This window comes from Plectropomus leopardus, chromosome 11 (assembly GCF_008729295.1).
Source record: "Plectropomus leopardus isolate mb chromosome 11, YSFRI_Pleo_2.0, whole genome shotgun sequence".
Classification (NCBI taxonomy): domain Eukaryota; kingdom Metazoa; phylum Chordata; class Actinopteri; order Perciformes; family Serranidae; genus Plectropomus; species Plectropomus leopardus.
Genome location: NC_056473.1, coordinates 16,047,199 through 16,069,780, shown reverse-complemented (window position 1 = coordinate 16,069,780; position 22,582 = coordinate 16,047,199). Strand labels below are relative to the sequence as shown.

General features: G+C 38.5%; 1 long non-coding RNA gene across 1 annotated transcript in view; it reads left to right on the top strand.

Moving 5' to 3' along the window:
• The window catches only part of LOC121950658, a 67,025-nt gene that overhangs the window by 4,869 nt on the left and 39,574 nt on the right, over window positions 1-22,582 (top strand). Inside the window, exon 2 of the long non-coding RNA XR_006106334.1 lies at window positions 17,733-17,819. This is a non-coding gene — a long non-coding RNA (uncharacterized LOC121950658). The remainder of the gene's footprint in view (window positions 1-17,732; window positions 17,820-22,582) is intronic.

The window sequence follows — 22,582 nt, the reverse complement described above, 5'->3', positions numbered from 1 at the left end:
CAGCCAGCTGTGTTCATTGGTACATTTCTGCCTTTTCTGTGAGACCAGGTTGCATTGTTGTGAAGTTACTGCCTTGTTTTGCATTAGCAAACCAAAAAAAGGGCTGCATGTAGACTGTAATCATGAATAGCTGTCTTTAACACATGAAAGCTATGATTAAATATTACAGTTATTTACATACAATACATTCATGTATGAACTGCCGCTCCAGAGAGGCAAGCCAGCAATAACAGACCAGGTGTGTGAAGACACTGGAGCAGAAAAAAATTGAGTCCAGTGGACATTGATGCATTGAGTAGAATCCCAACTGCTCCATATGGCCACTCTTCTGGACATAAGGGGCTATGCTGTGTAGTCTAGCTGTGGTAATACTGGACTGATCCCTGGACAGGCTGGTGCTGAGAAAGGCCTGTGTACATAATCTTTCTAGGCTAAAAAAAAGGGACTAGACTCTTAAATAAAATGAGTCATGCTTTTGCATCCATTCATACTGCACAAGTAATTTAAATAAAGTCATTTTTCTCAAATGGAAGGAAAGGCTTCCATTGACCCTGTGTGATCAGGCAGAACGTAAACCTCAAGAACTCTAATCCCTCTTACTTTTTGGATGGAATTACATGCAGGTTTTTTTTTTTCTGTTGTCACAGTTAACAAAGACATTTTATGCAGAGGAGATAAAAATGTTGATCCTAGTAAGACGTCTATGCCTATAATAGTCTGAAATCTTATTTATCTTCCAGACTTTATCAGTAGGGACTTAAAACTTCACTCTTACTTCATTTCAACTTGTTAAAATAGTGTTCAAGTATCTTTTTTTTTACAGATGTGTAAAATATAATCACTAGAACTGCTCTTAAAAATGCTAAAACAATCTTGTTTTGAGCAGATGCTTTTCAGTTGTTTAGAAAATGACATTTCTCGCAGTGTAAAATGCACTGAACTTTTAGCTCCGTAGAGACACTGATGATGGCAACAGCATCCACTCAGGTAGTCCAGGCAGCCACTCACTTGATTTTTCCGTGAAAGGTTAGACAAATGCCACAAATAATTGTCGGTCTGCCTCTTGACCCTACGTTTGCCCCCCAGTGTCTTACCACGTTGATTATCTAAGGTGGTGTGGGTCATGAATGTCTGGGCAGCTGGAGTCTATTGGGCAGCTGCTGAGCTTTGCTGTGACACAGAGGAAGTGAGGCGTAAGCGTCTGTGAATGAAGGCTGCTTCAGTGATAGCAGATCCGAAGCTCCGGTCTGTGTTCAGCCGCTGTGAGGAGAAGTCTTAATGCCAGCGCTGACTGAATGACTGAGTATATGACTGACTTCCTGCCTGGCTGAATGAGTGAAAGAATTGACCGTACTTACAGCATGCTTAGCACTGATGCCAAGTTTATCAGAGGAAGGAGTTGAAACACTCCAGGCATGAATCCAGACTATATTCATGCACTTGGAGATGCATTGATGTTGCCATCAAGTGCTTAGCTGCTTCAGTGAGCATCATGCAAAAGTTTGAATATCATGTTTATTAAGAGAGGGAAGAGAAGCCAGTCGCAGGCTTTGGGTGTAATATTCACTCCCATATGCTCAACATAATGTTTGCTTTTACTTCAGGAAGACAGAATCAGTTGTAGTCAGGCACCCAGCGCGTTTTAATCGAGTTCACATTGAATGCCAGCATCTGCTGTTGAAGTTCCTGCAGTTACTTTAATAACCTGAACTTTTTTAATGAGCCTTCCAACAAAAACTTAGAACCCACTTTGAAAGTTATTACTTGATTGAATAGTCATTATCATGGTTTAGAAGGGGCCTGCTACACCTACCAGTAGGTTTAGAAGGCTACGCTGGAAGAAATTCAGTTTGTTTGATGGGTCAAACAAACACAGGATTTCATCTAGGAGACCACTGTTTGTGTCCTTTCTGTTATCAACTTAATTTATGTCATGTCACGCCCAACTTGTTGTCATAACCAGCTCGTCAAATACTGACTCTTTGTCAAAAAGTGACACAAAAGGTACTCTTGAGCATCTCTGTGTCAGGCACAGCTGAAACACATCGTAACGTGGTTATTATGTGGTGAAACAGTCACAGATAATTTTGGGCATCAAAACTACTTTGCAAGTTTTGATAAAAGATCATGTTTTGCGTTATGCAACTATAATATAACGTGATGTGAATATGTAAGGTGGGTGAAGTCAGTTTGCAGCAACGGTATGTGAATTACTGTGGGTAACATAACTTTAGAAAACCTTTTGATAGCAGCCAACAACTGTGTCTGTCCTCGAAGATGTATTCACCTTGTGCTAAATGACAGCAAGAGTCTACTTACAGTCTCTAGATATATACCTTTTTCTTGGTGTTTGTTATGTATTAAACTTCAAGCTTTCTGCACCTTGTGTATATGGTTAGTAATGGGAAAGTGAATACAAAATTCAATTAGGTTATTAAGAAAAAGTTCAATTCTTGTGTGTTTGTTACAGCATTAAAAAGTTATTAAAGTAAATTAATGTTTAGTTACAAATGTGTTCTTCCCAGCATCAACTTGATACTTAATACCTTTGGGAGTTTAATACTTTATTTGTTGAAAGAGACTATAAAGCTATCGCAGCCTCTGACCCAATATAGCAAAAATAAACCAATAAACAGCTCACCACTTACTGAGAAACTGTGGCTTGTTTCTACGTGACTAATTTGTCGCTGCATGGAAAAGGAATGTGAGGTTGTATCCGACATCCGGAAATGTTGTTTTTTGGCTGTTATAAAGGACAAACCTGCCTCACAAAGGTGTGCGTTGGGTAAAGGCAGTAAAGCCCTTTCTGCATGTTGATGGACAGAGGGGATACTCAGCTTTAATGCATGGCAGAAATGATGAGAGAGGCTGCTGAACTGAATGCACTAGCATGGCAATTACGCATAGGTGAGCAAAACAACATGTGAAAGCAGCCCATTAGCCATGATGCCTGAAAAAAACTGCACATGTCCTTATCAGCAACAATACACACATTTTTGTCAGAACATCAAGTAAGCAGCACTCAGCAGGGCAGAGCTCTATATATATCTGAAATGACAGAGGACATGATTTAAATGTATTGTCATGCATTTCTCATATCTTTCAATGTAATATTAGAAATCCTGTTAATCAGGGGTTTTGAGCAAATATTGAGTTTAACCTGGGATCAGTGTGAGATGTCTGATTTCACTGTTTTGGAGTGACTTTAATTTCAGTTAGCAGATTTTGCAGCGTGCAGAGGAGTGTTTTGTCCACATTTATGCATTACAGTCCAGTCATAGATTTTGTTTTTGTTGTGTCTGTTTTTTTGTTTTTTATTTCTTTAAAGAACAGCCTGTAGGTCTTGTTGATCAGACTTGAATGCTTAAATGGGAGGGGGAGATTGACAGAGAGAGACAGAAAAAATGGGGGCCTGGAGCAGGCTTGGAGTTTAGCTCAAAGGGAGACACTAATGTGAAAACACATGTTTTTGATGCATTAAATTTAAGAATTTTAGGCTGTTTTGTTTCCATAGGCTGTTTTTTTCCAAACAAGTGGAAATAAAACTTTCAAAATACACATTTAAGGGGTTTATTTTAGGTTAGATTTCTGTTCTGGATCAATGCAGGCACATTTCTAATAAGATAATGCCTTACCTGCATATCTAAACATAAAATTTCAGAAAATTACAATCAAAAAACTAATGGTCGTAAGTAACCTACTGAGGTTTCATCCTGAAATCTATTATTATGACTATACCGTAGCCACCTGTAGCATCATATTTGTGCTCTCAACATTCATGAAATTTAACAAAACATCTTTAAAAGGTAATTTCCTCAAAATGTTTTTTTTTTATTTTATACTGAGTCAAATTTTCTTAGGGTTTTTATGGGGAGTTTGTTTATACAGTGTATTATTCATAGCCTGATAATATTATATTCTTAAAAACGTGGCAAATGCATTTTTTAATCGCTGCTGATGGTATTATCTGAGTTAAAAAAAGAAATTTCCAAAATATCATTTGTAAAAACCTTTGACTCTGTTGATGACAAGGATTTTGAACCTGGCTTTATCAAATGTTCAGATTTTTGTTCTGGAAAGCCGTGCAAATTAGTTCATATTTCATTATATAATGCGCTACTTGTAAATTTATACACACATTTTTAGAAAACTTGCAATCCAAAAAATATTTCCATTAATCTTAGTAATAAACTGATGAAGTTTCATTGCCATACTTATTAAAAGTTCCCCTGTTCCCCTGTAGTGTCTCCCACAATGCACAAAGTTTAAAGAAAGATTGAGATAATTTTACACAACCTATTTGATAAAAAACTATCAAATTGCATCATATTACAATGCATTTTTTTTTGTTTAAACATTGGAGCCATTTTGGCCATTAAACTAAAAGCAGGCCCAGTATGACAACAGATAAAACTGTAGCTGTTGGAGGTATTTCAATCCCACACACTTTCTCGTGATTCATCTCTGCTTTAACAATTCCCTTTTACCCCCCGTGTTTGATTTGGCTCCTCACTTTGACTCCCTTTGAGAAGGGTTCAAAACCACATTCACAGCCTTTTTTTTTAGGGGGAATTCTTTGTACCAATAGCTGAAAGAGAGGAGCTTTAACTCTCCTCCGGTGCTGCACGTATGTGTGAATCTCATGTGCTGTGGAGGTTTAGTTCAGCTGTCAGAGAGCAGATTGGAGGCCATTCGTACAGTGATTCATTCAACACTCAGTAGTTCACTCGCATTGTAGCTGGACAAAAGCCAAAGACAACTACTCAACATACTGCCAGTGAAGTCAAGAAGTTTGTCACGATGAGTTCGGCTGATTGTTTTGCCAATGTATTATTTAGAGTGGCTCTCCCCTGGCTGTTTGTATGTCAATAGTTTGGAGGTGAACCTGCAGTGAAGTGTGAAAAGCCAAATGTACCATCCTATTCAACGTAAAATTACTCCTAGATTTTTTTTATTTTTACTCATACATAAATGTGTAAGTAGCATTTTAAAACCACAAATATGTTTTTTTATGCTTTTGTACATTTCATACATATGACATAATTAAGTTTACATGTTTATGAGGAGAGGAGGGGATGGCGGGAAACACCTTAGCATCAGACTGCAGCAGATCACTTTTTGAGACCGACAAAAGTGGGTAATTATTTTAGTAAATGAACAGGACATGTCCAGCGATGTTTGTAGCAACAAAAGTGAGTATTTTTTAACAACAGCTCGGGACATTTTCAGCTGTGTTTGTACACTCGAAAGCTGGTGTTTTTTAATGAGAGTTTGGGACATTTCAAGATGTATTTGTAGCGACAAAAGCAGGTGTTTTTTAACAACAGCTTGCGACATGTCCAGTTGTGTTTGCAGCTAAAAAAAAAAAAGAAGGTATTTTTTAACAATACGCCAGGCCATGGTCAACCATGTTTGTAGCGACAAATGCGGGTGTTTTTTTTAAAAGAGTTTGGGACATTTCCAGTCATGTCAGCTTATAGACTGTCAACATATCCATTACAAATGAAATGTACAAATTAAACATGAAAACATACAAATGTAATTGTTAGAAAGGTACATTGCCAACATTTATTCTGGCAATTTGGTTGCATTTCAATGTTGTAACTGCCTAAAATAATACATCACATTTTAGAAGATGACCGTGTACTGTGAGTAAAAAATAACTACAGACAAATAAATGTAGTCCAGTCTTTCAACTGAAACACAGTGGAGTTATTGCATAAGATATACATGACAAAACAGAGGTCATAAAGATGGCACTACAGTATCCTGATCAACAAGATGCACTCATAAATACTAAACCATAAACCTTCCATTCAGAGAGAAAACTGTTACAGCTCTGAGATATAAAAGGGCTCAAACAAGAACACTCAGCTCAGCAAAACTGCTGTCCATAACAGGGAAAAAGTTGCCTATATGGCAACATTAAGTCTGCTTGTGTTTTGAAGTGGAATGATCTTAACACTCACTGAAGTGCGCTTTGCCCGCTCCATCTTCCGTCTCTATGGCCATTTTCCCTCATCGTCTCCCCCTTCGCTGCTCATTTAGCATAATGTGACTTTCCACCCATTAGTAGCCAAGAAGGGCTGCACTCACACAGATTATGCTGAGTTAAGATCCATTAAGACATACTTCTGTTCTTAAGGTTTCATCTTTTTGTGTACAATACATTCATTTATTAAGAGTTAAAGGGTTAGTTTACCCAAAGTACAAAGAAAACCCCATGTTTTTCTACAGGTCAGAGTGGTATCTACAAATATATTTTTGGTTTTATTTGCTGAGTTTTTGACATATCTGCCTCCACCCCAATCCAGTGGATATGATGGTGACAGTTTCCATTTGAAATACTTCCTACTACAGGGATAATCCCAATGAAAGCAGCCTGCATTGAGCTTTTAAACTTTTGTCAGAGCTTTGAGAAACACAAACAAAATTGCTTTAATCTCCTTTATATTGGTGTGAAGTTTCAGCAGAAGATACTTTACAATCTTAAAACAAAATCAATTGGCAAAGCTTGATATGTAAATTACAGACTTTTCTCTCCTGATGTTAACACTGATTTCCCAACTCAATTTATCTCTTATAACATTTCCTTGTAAAGTAGTGTTAGGACAGGGATTTCTGAGGAACTAAAAGCAGCCCACTGTGATTCAGTTTTATAGTGACATTAATAAAGAAATGGTATTTAATGTTGTTTGTTTGTGTCTGGCTGGTAAGAAGTTTCACATTTAAAAAGTGTTTTTACTGGTTTAAATCACCGGGTCTATTTGTTTTGGAAAGAAAGACCTCTGTGGATAATTTGGCTTCCAGTAAAAGCCTGTAGAGCATCTGCATCTTAAGTTACTGCGTTCGAGAAACATTGATTTGTAATGTAAAACTGCTTTATTGAGTGTTTTTGCTGGTTTAAGGAGGTAGAGACCTGTGAGGTAAATTAGTCTCCTGGTAAAAACCTCCTGAACTATAAACACTGAAGGAATTATAACTGGGGAAGTTTCAGCTGGTTGAAATCTGCAGTTCTCACCACTAGATGCCAGCTAAATCTCACAAACTCTTCTATAAAAACGTATTTGAAAAATAAAATACAGCCAGGTTAAACAATTACAAGTACATGTTATATTACAACAAAAGCCAAACAAATATATATTTTCAGACATTAATAGACTTTTTAAGGACCTACAGACACCTTGTGGAAAATCGTGATGGTTAATAGCAATTCACAAATTTAAAAGTTGTAGACAAACTTCTGAAAATAGTTCTTATACTATTTTTGGATGTTTTCTGCGGCTGAGCTCCAGACATCCGGTGAATCAGCTCCTCCAGCAGTAATCTCGAGACCTCTATACACTGTCTGAGCACCTGTGTTGCCTGAAATTCCAGTGATAAATTAGTGACGACAATGAGCAGCTTCAGTCGCAGGTGCATCAACTGTGCTATTTGAATTTCCTTCCCAGGGCACCTTGTACAAATGCTGACTTTTGGAGTTTGCACTTTTGTCAATCTGAGTTTCCAGTGAGCAGAATTCAACGGCTCACTGAGAGCCGTTAACTGTGGGACTGTGGAGGAGTAAATATCAGCGCAGACAGTCTAATATTCAGTCGTTTATTGGTAATCCTGGTGCCTCCATCAGGGGGAACAATTGAGAGCAATTATTCATGAAGGTTTCATTGTTTACCAGAGTCTGTTAGAGTTTGATGTACTGCTTTGCGCGGCACTATGCTGTTCTACATTTACCACCTGCACATACTGCTGGGATTTCTTTACAAATATGATCAGATTTTTTAAAGAATGAGCCAGCACACAATAAAGGAATCCCACCTGGACAATCACATCCATTAGTTTTTCTAAAATCTGATATGGCAAAGCTAGTTTTTGCAGACAAAGCTCCAATGTAACTGTAAAAAATCATGACTTTTTTAAAAAAATTTCCCTAACAGAAGCTTCAGAAAATAAAACTCTCGAATGATAAATTAATAAATAAAACAAGCACGCAGGCATCCTCAGTCGCCTTCAGGTCCACATCTGTAACGTCAACCTCAGCACACCTCCTCGTGCTGATCAAAGCTGCTTTGTGCCTTCGTCAACAGCTGGTGTGCATGTTTAAAGGAAAGGGAAGAAAAGATGGAATGGCAATATGGCATGGTTACGCAACCTTTTTCAACCCACCCTCCACCCCATTCTCCAAACAAACACAGCTTGCTTTTGGTCTTTATTTCACTGTCATTGATGCATATTTCATAAGGGAATTCACTGTCCTCCTTTGATTCTTTGGCACTTCGGTGCTGCTGTCTAGCAATCCATTAGCTCCCATTATCATCTCAACAGTCCTAATTACAGACAACAAGGAGACTTTCACAACTCTAATGGACTGTAAAGACCTACTCAATCCTCCTATATAGAACTATTTTAACAGGTAAGATGAAGTACAGTTAATACTACTCTGATTGACAAAATATGTATTGTTTAGTAATTGGCATAAATAATAAATTGCTGATCAAACAGCTACTGATTCATTTTCTGTTGGTTGAATAACTAAATAATGGACTGATAATGATGATAATGGACTGTAAACATGCGACACATGTCGGTTAACTTATCATTCAACCCCAGACTTAAGTCATTAAAATCATAAATGTTCCTCTCTGAAAAGATGTTTAACTTGAACCCTTCGCTCTTTCAGCAGTTTGAATTTGTTCCATCTCTTTTGTTTGGTTTCATTCATTATAAATGGTGCTGCATGCCTGCAGTGAGGCTCATCCAGTGCACTGCGTTTCTGACAGCAGGGTTTGATGTGGAAAAAATGACACTGGTATTGGCTCGAGCACGATATGCCAGGAGTTACACAACCTACTGTGACAAGCCCGCTACAGAAGTGAAAATCAACTCACTGCTGTCTGTCAACCAAGAACTGGACTCTGCATTCAGGGAGATTACAAAGTCAGTGTCCAACTGATTCAGCTCTGCTGCCTCTGGTTATAAAACTTTATGACATCAAAGATTACTCCTTTGGCTCTCCACATTCAGGAGTTGGCTCTAAATTGTCACAGATTCAGGACACCAGACCAGCGTCACATGGCAGCAGAGGAGAACTGCACTGATTCTACTTGGTAATTTGTAGTTTTCTGCAGGATATACAGAAAGTAAAACGTGTCAAAACTGCTGTTATGCCTAGCTTGTTCAAGAGCATAACAAAGAAGGGAGGACCACACAGTAACCATTTAAATTAACAAAGGTATTAAAAATAACACAACAAAAGGAAACCAAGATGTAGGTCGGTAGTCAGTGGTGAGGTGTGGGTGCTAACTCAAACCATAAGGAAAGAAAAAAAAAACAAAACCAAACACACCAAACAAAACCATGTCAGGGTGCCTGAGAGGCACCAGCCTTCCAGGAGCAAGAAAGAGAGCCATCTTGGAAGTGGCCAAGCTTAAATAGACTTGTGGCAGGTGGGTTGAATCCCAACAACGAGGTGGGAGGAGCCGAGCAGGGAGGGAGATCCTGCAACAAAGAGCACAGGCGGGCCAAACAGGCACTGACAAGCGTCCCTGAGGCCTCATGCTGCTTATAGGAATCTGACTCTCCATAGCATAAAAATACATACTGTATCTATATGTTGAAAGGTTGTTTTAACCCCTTAAAGAGCAAATTGGTTTCCTTTCTCTCAAAAACATTGGAAGAAGGCATTGAGCAAGTTAACAAGACATTGCCCAAAAGTTAGTAAAAAAAAAGAAATACTTATAATAATACTGATAGTTAAAAATAATAAAATAGGTGGTTTGCTATAAAAAAAAGAAAACCACCTAAATGTCATAAAAAAAGTTTAAAGCAAAAACAAATAGGAGACAACAACTAAGAAAAAGTAGGAAAAGTTATTGATTTTCTATATTTTAGGTAACATAGTTTTGAACATAAAATTGTTATAGGTATAGTTTTTGGGATTTTTTCTCTATTTTTTGGATAATTTCTAATAACCATACCCAGCTAATTTTTAGGTAATTTCTTTGTCACCTTTCAGTAATTTCTGGCAATTTGTGGGACATTTCATGCCCAGTTGGTCATGATGTTTTTGACAGAAATCAAACCAATTTGATTAAGGTTTCAAAGGACCAATAGCTTTGAAAGCTTTGGACGCAGCACAAGAAAACATATGGATCCAGGATTATGACTTCTGGATGCTAGTTTATGCTGGTTTGTGCATTCAGAGATCATTGTGGTCACTCTCAAACCAAATCACAAGCATTACTATTACTGAAATGTTTTCATGGTGATGCATCACATAAACAACAGAGCTTTTGGTCGTATCTCTTCTCTGTTTGACCAGCTTACTCTCATTTGTCAAAAAAAATTGGAATATCCTGTTGGTGCCACTTACAGGCCGTGCACCTCACGGCGTACCAGAGACCTGTTGATGTTGTCGCATTTCCTCATCTGCTGAGAGAGATCGATAAATGTCAGGGATGATCTAATATCCTGTTATTTTGGCCACCTCTATCCTTAGATACACACAAGTACACAACGTAAACAAGGTGTCTCCGAGAAAATCAAATTCAGCTGCTTCTGCGAGCTCTGTTCATTCAGGTACACATCTGCCGTCACCCTTTAACTTGAGCTCATGAATTTTTGAAGTCTGTCCTGCTGCGCTGACCCTAAACTGTAATTAGTTTCGCTCAACATTTCTCATCATGATACACTTTTTGAGCTGCAGAGGAGATGGGGGGATAGGGTCGAGGGTGTGGGAATACATTGTTCCTTTAAGACGGGAAAACTGAGTAAGTAGAGGAGAAGCAGGAAAGAAGGAGCCAATGAGAAGGCAGGTTTGCAGAAACTGTTAGTGGCACCTTGTTCAGGGGAGCTTTGGGGGATAAAGGGGGGGGTGTGGTGGGATTGCGAGGAGTTGGGGGGGACTCTTGAGAGAGTCAGCGAACGAGTCTGTAAAGAGGAGGGGGAAGAGAGAGAGGGGAAAAGAACAACCATGCAACAAAAAAATCCTCATTGCCAGGCACTGCCTTTACAATGAGTGTTTATCCCACTTTTCTGAGAGCCAATTATCTGCTCCCGCATGAGTCATGGAGATTATTTAGACTGGTGGCGTACACAGAGCATCAGCAGAGCTCCTTCACGATACTCCCACCGTAAAAAAGGACTGAGCGCAGAGATGCGTTTACAGGCGTTACACAGGTGAGTGTGCTGATTTTTGTCATAACGGTGCTGCTGTGCGATGCAAGGCTTTCCTCCTCCACTGTTAAGCGGTTTGATTTGTACTCCCCGTGCACGCAACGCCATCTGCTTATTTCCAGACTGATGTCTTAGAGGAGTAATATCTGACACTCTGGCTGCATGTATCTCGCACTCTGTTCCTCGCTTTCACATTAATCCTTTGAAACCTGATCAAATAGTATTGATTTAAAAAAAAAAAAAAAACATTGGAAAAAGGCAATGAGCACCGAAAGAAAAAAATTACCTTAAAATTAGCAGGAAAAAAATGCAAGAAAATTACGTGAAATTTAGTTTTAAAAATATAAAACAAGTAAACGACTTGGGAAAAGGCTGCTGCTTAAAAAATATAATAATTTTGTAACAGAATTTTAAATATATGATTATGATAATTCTGAATCAGTTTTCCCTACCTTTCTTATTTTTTCTAATCTACTTATTTCCTGCAATTTATGGTACATTTCTTACCAAGTTGCTCATTGCCTTTTTTCCCATGTGCTTTGAAAGAAATAGCAACAATTTGCTCAAGGTTCAAAGGTTTAAATACTTATAAAAGGCATCTGAAAGCAGCGCAAGAAAAGAGCTGTCGCTCCAGGTTTCAAAGGGTTACAATTTGTTTTTGCTTTTCTTGCCGTTTTCTGCTTGTGCTCCCCCATCTTTCTTTCCTTGTTTTATAATATTTTGCCACAGACTGGCACATGTCACCGGGTATGATCTGGACAAAATAAATCAAATGTCAGATGTACAGTGCTTTCCCTGCTGCAGCAGCTCACCTGCTGAGCAGAGCTGCAGTCTGCAGTGTTTTCTTGAGTCTTTGCGGTCGAGTTTTTTCTTTATCACACCAACTAATGTGTCTCATAATTAGTCTGGCATTTAGCCCTTTCTACATGCCTGCAGGCATAAACACAAACTATATCATTGTGTCCTGTTTCATTTCAGTGAATTGTCTCCTTACAAGTCCTCCTTACTTATAGTGGCTGTTTTCTAACAACTTTATTTGACTTTTTAGGAAAACATTCCCTCTGAACAGAAACAGGTATACAGGTAAGCAGGCTGTCCCGTTTGAGCGCTTTAGCAATAGCATGAACCGCCTGCCCGTCCCCACCTGGCTCTATTTCATACTATTGTCTGCTCACTGTGATTAACTGCCTGCGCTTGTGGCTCGGATGATTTCTGCTTTGTGTTGAGAGCTCGGCCGGCGAATGGGACTGTACAAAGCGAAGGGGGGGGGGGCAGGATTGGAGGGTCAGCTGATCAGCTCTGAGGTGCCAGAGATTTATGACCCCCCAGAACAAAGCTGTGTCTGCTGAGGGACCATAAACCATAAATCAGGGAGAAGTGGGTCAGATCGGGTCATCTGCTCACTGCAGATCTGCTCTCTTTTTTCCTAAAGGTGCACTTTTTTCCTCCTTTTTGCGCCTGACTATGTGACACTTCAAGTGACTTTTCTGCTGGACAAGCAGACCTGTTGTTGAATAAATTTATCCATCGCAAGCGGTTTCTTTTCTGTGCTTTTAAACTTAGCGACATTCAGCTGCCAATCACATGTGCTAATGAATTCCTGTTTTTATATTTTAAAAAGCCATTAGGCTACCTTCTGTAAGTGAATCACCTCTAATCCTTTTATTATCTGCAGCTATGTTAACACTGCTGGCCTTTATTTTGTGCTCGTCTTAATCATCCGTATTATGTAATGTTTGTCTTTTTAAGAGGCTGATGAGAATGAAATGGCATGTTCTTATTCTGGCAGCGACTTGTTACTGATTGTACACGAGGCATTACACTCTGCTTCGTCTGATTCCAGTCTCTTTGATTCTGATCGCCGGTTTGACTAGTTTTGTGGTTTGTCTTCCTAAGGGCAGCTGAAGCCAACGTGAGAAATTGATTTTCTGCAGAAGGATTAGTGGCGGGGTTACAGCTATAGGCATGCATTACATTACAGTGATTCATTCGGCATCTGCACACCAAAGTAGGCTAAACAAATTCTTTATTAGCTGTTGTATAAGACTGATATTTTCCTAAAACATGCACAGACGTGCAGCAGACTGCTGTCTATACTGTCAGGGTAGTGGGTGATGGGTATGGGAATAGCAATGAATAACTTGAAGCTGTGTTTTCGAAGTTCAGACAGCTTGAGTAGAGAGATAAATAATCTCTGCCAGGAAGGATGGATCTTAATTTATTTGTGTCTGTATTGTTGCACAAAGAGGCATCGCATACTGCTGCTGGAAATCAAACAAATGCAAATGACGGTCTGTGGAATGGAAATGACTGTGAAACATCAGAAGTCTCTCAGTATGACTGCCATAACAGCAGGGATTTGTACTTGTGTTTACGACAACACTGATAATATTTTCTCTCATTTGAGAGTGAGCAGAAATTAAGCAGGAGCGTGAAGCATGTTGCATTAATGTTCCTCCCTTTATTTTGCTAATACGTTGCAGGTTTACAGTGTGTAAGCTTCGTATGGAATTGTCACATGCACTCTTAGGTATTGCGGGGAGAGAAATATGCACAAGAAATGCACGGCAAGTTTTCTCAAAGACGTTTCAATCAAATGTTTCCAAACACCTTCGCAGACATTTGCTTTTTATTATGGAAAGTGAAAAACACCACAGCTTGAAAAGGTAAAAGTGACCTTTTCTGAGCTAAATGTTAATTTATACACTGTGTGAAAATGGTTTGAAATTGAAATAATTCTAGAGCATTTTGTCTGCTGTTTGTGGCTTTTCACACATTTAGGTTACATGTTGTTCGCAGTCACAGAGAGTCATTACGCCAAAGTTCTGTTGCTATGATGGTTTTTACTGTCAGGGCTGCTATAATGGGTTACACAAACTGCATAATCAAGTCTCCAGGGTCAGCTATTAGGCCTGCGTTTGCTTTATGACTACAGTCCAGTCTTATTGTTGCATTAGTTTGGAAGCAGCCCAGGACTTTGCTCGAAAACTGTTGTTTTGCCCATTAAAATGATTCCCACAGCAGTTTAGTGGCATTATATGATAATGTACAGCACACAGCGGCGGCACTGTTTATATGGCCATCTCACAATGAAGAGTAAATGAGGAAAAACATAATGGTGTAACATATGCAACTGGATATGTATCATCTTTAAATTGCATTCAACAGCATTTTTGGCTTGTCCCAGGCCAACACTTTTAGGCTTTAATTTTGGCTTTGGAAGGCAGAAAAATGACTTCCTTAGCTGTTTTACATATTAATGGTGGGTGAAACCTTTACATTGTCAAAATGAAATAAACTTCCCTGAGGCTAATAGAAGCTAGTTCTGCATTTGAGTTTATTAGATGTTAGAGCTTTTTTTATAACAGTAAAAGACTTTCACACATTGATGGTGTAAAAAATGAATGACACAAAAATGCAAAATACTCACCTGTAAATATTATGCCTATTCTTATTCCGTAAAATAACGTTACTTGACAGTGCTTTTGGCGCAAGATCATAACTCCAAAACCACGTTTGGCGTCTGCATGAAACACGGCAGGGCGGTGTCAGCTGAGAACATAGCCAAAACTAGTCAAAGTGTTTATTATTTGTTATTATATGCTGGCAGATGGCTGGATGCACTTGCCGTGTCACTTTAAGACACAGCTGGACGGAACCTGTCGTGTCCACATGAAATGCGGCGGGACTTCGTAAAAAAGCTGCTCGTTAATAAGGAGCGTGGGGGCACCTGTAAGGTGGGTAGGGTGTTGGTTGATGGGTCCTCCAAATCCCTGACTTTCATGCAGAAGTCTGGTATTTGCTTCCTGTCTAAATGTAATGTTTCTTTTCTACACCTAACCACGTGCCTCTTTGCCCTTAACCTCACCATCTGTACCCTTGTTTCCTGTGCCAATGTCAGTTTGACAGAGTACTAACAGCAGATAATACTCGTGTTTTGTCTGTTTTATGTGAAGTAACCAGAATCCAATGTCTTCTGGATGTCTCATGCTAATGTCATCTTGATGTAGGCAAATGGCATTTAATCCTAAGGCATGCAGAACAAACACAAAGTCTGTAAAACAATGTGATGTTAACGGCCACACAACATGAAATTCTTTCATAGTTTAACTTTTAAAGCACTGTCCACGCAATTTTCATTTCAACCAAAATTTAACGTCTGTCCAACATCTTTGTGAAATTATATTCGCTCCAGGTGTCAGTTGGGGTAATGACATTTCTTTTTCCTTGCATATTATAAGTTTTCTGTGTAAAAGTACTAATAACAAGAACAGTTCAAAAAATGTATCGATGTTCAAATTATTCACCAAGAAAAAAAATGCCCCAGTGTATAGAGGCCTCAAGGGTGATGAGAACTGAAAACATAAAATAGTGGAGGTGTTTGTTTTCACATGTTATGTCAGCAGTGTAGCTTGGACAATATGTAATTGAAATTCCTATTTAATAGATTCCTCTGAATTATAGAAGATTTCCAGAATTCAGCAGAGCACTGCTCTGTACCTTCAGCGGTTCGTCTCTGGAGAGCCCGCTGTGCTTTGAAGTGAAATATTTCATTGTGCTTTGAATTCCGCATCAGGCGTGCATCTGTTCTATGGGTTTAACTCATCGACATCATCCAGCATGATAATTTCTCCCCAGACAGCCTTGAACGAGCCGTAATGTCATACACGGCAATTGATGGCCTTATGCTTAGTGGGAAATAAATCATTGTGCCATACAGAGTAAGATTTTAAAATGATGGCATAAAACACGTCTGCGGGAAATCATGTTTCTTAAAGTATTTTAGGCGTTTTTTGGCACATTACAGCCATGCTTTACTGAGGGAATGTGACTGTGTTGTATATTTTTGGTGAGTAGCTGATGAATTGAAGTTACTTTTACCACAATTTGTTCTCAGCTGATGAATTAGATTGGCAGGTCAGATATTAGACACAGCACAGGGGCTTTAATGACCCATACAGGAATAAGAAGATATGACAAATGGCCATCAAAATCTCATGTTAGCGCGTTTAACAATCAAACTGGAACATGGTGCTAGATTTTATTGTAAAGCATGGCCTCTGACATTCAAACATGAAGCCAAAAACAGTAAACCAGAAAAAAGGGAAGTATATTTCAACATTTTTAACTTTTATGATCCTGCAGATGTTCACATTCTGTGTGATTTATGTATCTAATTTAGTTTCATATTTAAATGGAAAGCATTAGCCAAACATTCCAACACTATAATGATGTTAAAAAGAGTAGTGATATTGTTATTCATAATATGATAAATGTAGAATCACAATGAAAACTTCGACAGTTAATTTTGTTAGCTTTTAAATACAATTTACTTTTGATTTTGTGAAAAAATACCACAGTATGAGAAATTCATTAAAACTAGGGATATGCGTGATTAGTCATCTAGTCAATTAAATGTTGCCACCCTCCCTAGATGGCACCAGAAATACTAGTCGGTTTAACTTATCCCTCTCCCAACAACACAAGTGCAAGAGTCACCTTTTATGTCACGGATGGGCCGTTGTGTCAAAATGTGCTCCACTGTCAAATAGTGTTTCCCCCTGCTAGTGGTGATTTTTATTTTGAAATTTTTAAAAATAATTTAGTGAGTGATTTTACCTTTTATAGCTTCTCTTTACTCTTTTATTGTAAATCTGTATCCTTTATTATGATTTACATTTTATTGCTCTGTAAAGCACTTTGAATTGGCATGTTTTATTAAATGAGCTATATGAACAAAGCTGCCTTGCCTAATACATAATGCCCCGCTTGGTTCTTGGGGTTAAGGATAAGCATTAAGGTTAAGGGGAAACAGATATTGACATAATAGTGGAAAATATGTCAGTTAACAGTAGAATGCAGTGTGGGGGCCAGTAAAAATCCTACGGTGGTTACTTCATATTTATATCTGTTAATTACGACGTATCTGTCACACACAAAAAAACACCTGTGACTACTGCAGAGTCAGTTGGCCCTGGGTTGAATGTTACGTTTCGCATTTAATAAAAAAAGCTAGATGTTAGTGTTTGTTAGTGGGTTTTGTTTTTGTGTAGGGGGCAAGGGGCTTTAAAATTATTTAATTATTATTTAAATTCAAATGTCTCATAAAATATGCAATACATGCTAAAACCTTATGTGTTAAATGGGCTCAATTTTGAATGTTTGCTTAATTTTAGAGTAATTAACTTGTCGCATAATCATGACAATGCTCCATGATTATTGCCAAAATTTCACCAGATTGTATCCTAGATGTGGTTCCAGATCATCATGCTCGCTTAATCAGAAACATAAATGTTTTAATTTCAGTCAATCTGGTCTATGACCAAGTATCAAAAATCACAAATTTGCCTAAAGGGGCTCCACAATATGTACAGCATATGACATCCTGTGTCCTTTGAGGCTTGCTTCATATAAGGAAAAAGTCATTAAAAAGGAGAAAAAAAAGAAAAGAAAGAAACCCCAGGAAGAATTGACTGAAGTCATTTCTAAATTCTGTATTTTTCAGATCACATTACATTTTGTCATGTTGTTTGACTCTGTGCCCTCTTTGTGTTTTGTAGCTGACACAGTGAGGGAGTCTGGACGCATGATGCCCAAGTTTCTATAGATCTCAAAGGAATGCAGCAAGACACATTATTAATGTCAAGGTGAGAATGAAAGAAAGCACACACACAATAACACACACATTCTTTATGCCTTCCTCTGCTGTCTTTTTTACTTAGTACAAATGCAGCTTTTCGATGTTGCTCTATTTAATGGCACAACAAAACTTAATACTAAAGGATGATTCCATTTTTGGGGGAAAAACACATTTTCGGCTGTAGTGCCCAGAGTTAGATGAGAAGGATGATACAACTCATGTCTGTATCCTAAATATGAAGGTCACCAGCAGCCCGTCACCTTAGCTTAGCATAAACTACAAAAAAAAAAAAAGTAGAGTAACAGTTAGAATGTCTCTGTCCAGCACTGACAAAAACACATATACCCCCACCTGTAAAGCTTACTCATTAACACCTTATACCATTTTTTCTAAGCCAAAGTCTACCACAGTGTTTGAGAACCCCTGAAAGAGACCTTCGAAAATGCTGCTGACCCCAATTTTAGTTAGACTCCAGGGTTGTGTTTTAGTCTGGACGGGTGGAAACGATAATGCAGACATTCACATTCACTTCCACATTGAGTATTATCAGTCACAGATACGTACATTTTATGATTTCATCGTTTTTTTACGTGTTCTTTTCACACCGCCATGGCTTCCTCCAGCAATGGATAATACTCTAGGTACCGCTCGGATATGTTGCCGTTTTTGCTTTTCAATGACTCCCAATCTGTTTTCTGCCACCCTGACCAGCTCATACTCATGTGTTACTAACAGTAACAGTTTGACTTCATTGTTGGTCCAAGCAACAAAATCTTACTTATCGCCATCTCCATATGTTTGTATGTTGCAAACAACTAGCTACAGAGTTTGCTTCCTCTTCACACCGGCACACACATGCCCAGTGTCTGTGAATGTTCATGTAATGTGTTTTCAGAATTGACAGTATGAACTGGGATTATTTCTGTAATGGTGCATCAACGCTCGCGCACAGAGATAATTTTTTGTTTTAAAATGCTATTTTAAGATGAAAACGTATTAGTGCAGATGTGGCCTGTGATAATAAGACAGAGGCTGGCCAGCTGTTTCCCCCTGTTCCTGGTCTTCTCGCTGAGCTTAGCAAACAGACTGCTGTTGTGGCTCCATATTTATTGTACAGACGTGAGAGTGGTTTTAAAAAGCTAATGAGGGTACTATATTCCAAAATGTCCAATTATTGGTTACTACCCTTTAGCTTCATGCAGCCCCCCACATTCACTGCTCTGGCGGAGAGGGCTGAATCAGTGTTATGTCCCAGATTTCCCAAAATGTTGGACAAAGCCGGTTTCATATGTAATCAGTAGCATGTTAATGTCGTAATGACTAACATATATGTCGCACTTAACTGAATCTCTTGGCCTCAGAAGTTCTGGGGGGTATATTATTATCTACACTTAAAGCACCGTTCTGGTTGTTTTCAGTCCACCCACAGAGACAAACCCCCCCAGAGTCAGAGCAAAAAGAGATCTAATGTTCTTGCTGATATATCATGTAACCTCACTGTTCTGTATGTTTACGCAAAAAATGTCATGAAGGCGTCATTGAAGTTGGAGCTTATTTTGTCGGAAATGTGTCAACACATATACAATCCATTAAGAAATCATAAGATTCAATATTATATTTGAATATGGGAGCTCCCAAAACTGCAACAGACTTTCTGTCAAGCTGCAGCATCAAAATCAGGCCTCATCTGATAGGACAGAACGCAGCAGGAAGCAACCCAAAAAAGAAAGCGCGAGATCAGCATTAGAAATGCAAAAAAAGTTTCATTCTGAAAATAACTAGAATCGTATTCAAACACCTGCAGCTCTGGGGATGTTCCAACTTTTCATTTCTCACTGGTAAAGTTTGAATGTCATCCTTTGAAATCTGAAGCTAATGTAAGTCAATGCCTTCATTTAGTTTTCTGCAAAATTATTTTAATTAAGTGATATTGTAATTTTATTGGCCAGGAGGCTCTGCAGTGTGCCAGCGTCCGCCAGTAATGAGCAGAGAACACGGGCTTTCTTAATGTAGCCTAAATTTGCATTTTGCTCACTGCAGAACTTAAGGCAAATTACACCTCTCTGCCTGCCAAATTCTCGTCTGGTGCTGAAATAAATACTTCCTTTTTTCTTGAGTAATGTTGGTTTTTGACACTGTTAAAATAGCGCCTTAGCTATTGGAAGCCAGAGTAATAAATTTGGAACAAAAAGCTTTTCTTTCTCTATTGATTAGCAGTTTATTCCTCCTTTGTGTTTGAGTCTTAGAGTGTTGGATGTCACTGTAGCTGAACAGCTCATGGTCACTGACCGTGAGGGAGACTCCATCTATGGATTCATTATGCCTCATTAGATATTATATTACACAATATTATCACACACATGAATTTATTCCTTGTTATTTAGTCCTTGTCAACTTGGTGTACATCGTTTTTAAACATGAAAAAATTCAAACTATATTTTTAAAAAATGCATTTTTAAAGAAAAACACAAAAAGCGATAACCTTTGGAACCAAAAATGAGCAACTTCTGTTCTCTCAGCTCGACTCTCCTGCTGCCAAAATATATCAGCATCAAAGAAGGATGCAACCAAACACTAAAAATAGAACTATTTATTCTGCAGACGCACAGTCCATCGTTATATTGATGATTATCAATTGTCCTTTCCTTTTTTCCAGTAATGATTAGAGTTTTATTAAAAAAAATATTTATTGAGAAATGAAACAGGAAAAAACAACAACACTGACATGATACCTCACCAACAAATAAGCAGGTTTTCATATTTTAAACACTTGAGGCTTTTTTCTTCCCAGGAAACAAAATATTCAGTATGTTCAGTCAATTATTTTTTGGAGTAAATTGTGATTACCATTGTTGTGGTCTGACTTGTGGAAAGGGTCTTTGGGACTTTGTGCCGTTGTTAGGATGCAGCCAGCACACTACTCTTTGGCTGTGTATCCACGCTGCTGGATGCACACGCAGGGTCACACTGCGGCATCAGCTACCACAGATGCATTTCCTACCCCATCGGCTTCCCGTTGCCTTTGTTTCCTACGCGGAACAGTGCGAGCAGGTAGAGACAGAGCAGCAGAATGAATGGGCGGCGGAGGCAGCGGCGAGGTGGACCAGAGAGATTAGCTGGGAAATTGACACTGACAAATCTCATACATTAAGGCTTCCTGGGAGGCAGCTATCGGTAGAAGAGGCGGCAGGTACCATATCCCGTAAATGGCACTGGGTTTCTTTAATACTCTGCTTGCAGCACGTTGGAAAGCCGAACCACCCTGTCGTCTTACAGTGCAGAAGATAAGGAAGCCAGGTGTGCTCAGAGGCATTTCATTTGACTAATGTGTTTACAGCTAGAATAATGAATAGAGTGAGGAAGATGAGAGTAATTAATTTGAGCTGTTCTAGCTAAATAACAAAGCAAATATGGGCAAAACTGTTTCATTTCCCTTTGGAACCAGAGCTTTTTTCCCCCTGTTTCTCTCCTGCTTTAATGAGATAAAGCCAGTCTTTGATAAGGAGTCCTAGTTACTGTTGTTAGTAGCCTAGTAGCCTTTTGATCTGTTCTGAGGGTGTTTGCTCACAATTTCTTTATGAAGTACAAAGCCGCATACAGCATTTACATATATTTTAGTCTAAAAATATCTCTGAAGTGATAAACAGAAATTCATAATTTTCTTTAAATAATACAACATTTAATTAACGAGCCACAATTTTCTCTTCATTAGGTCTTGGTATGGCTTTTATTAGCCTATTCTCTTGCACTAAACCTTTTGAAGATCGTACATATGCTGTGTGTTCCTCTGCATCTAATGCAGAGAGTCTAATTACCAAACATAAACAGCTCTTTGGCCCTTGCAGCCACACTACCTGATGTTTGCTTAGTGCTATTCCCAGTGACTTAACCCCCGCTCAAGAGGTTCATGGTGTGTTTCTGCTATCTTTATTTATTTTGGACAGTGAAGTTGTTTTCCTGAAAAAAAAAAAAAAAGCTGGTGCCCTTGCTGTTGCCTAGCAACAAAGTGAGTCCGTGGGACTTAGCATCTTACAGGATCTCTTCCAGACTACCTTGAAACTTGTCCTCTTTAGACGTGTAGAGAAAGTTTATTTACGTATCCATCATTGTTCATAAATAATGAATGCCATTTGCAATGATGGAGACATGAAGATAGGTTTAAAAGTAGGATCTGATTTGTTTTTAATCTGCCATTTGGTCACAATAAAAACTGTTTTACCTATGTATGAATTGTCACAGTATGCTGTCATGTCTGAAACCCCTCACTACTCATTATATAGTCCACTATATAGCAAATTTGCCATTTTGTAGTTTTGTGTTCTGGGTAAAGTGAGAAGGGTTTCTCACACGTTCAGTTATTGGTGGCAGCATGACATGTTTAAAGCATCTGCCACCACAACTTGATTTTATATTTTTGGATGTGGACTATTTATTAGGCGCGATGTTGAAATATATGCACAGAATGTTTCTGATTACACCAGGTTGTCGGAATGCAAAGCGTATTGAAAAACCATCCAAATTTAGAGAGGGGACACAGAAGGATTAAAAAGGGACACAGATTTAATAAATAATGTGTAGAGATTATGAATAAATTATCAACTGATATTTCTCTAGTGCTTAATGTTAGGGTTAACGCAAGCTAATGCGAGAGCCGCTGCTAGCTGTGATTTGTGTCATAATGGCTTAATACATAACGTTAAGCATTAAATTCACAACTTATTACATGACTAACTGGTACAACAATCAGCAATCACGCTTCTTTCTCCTCTT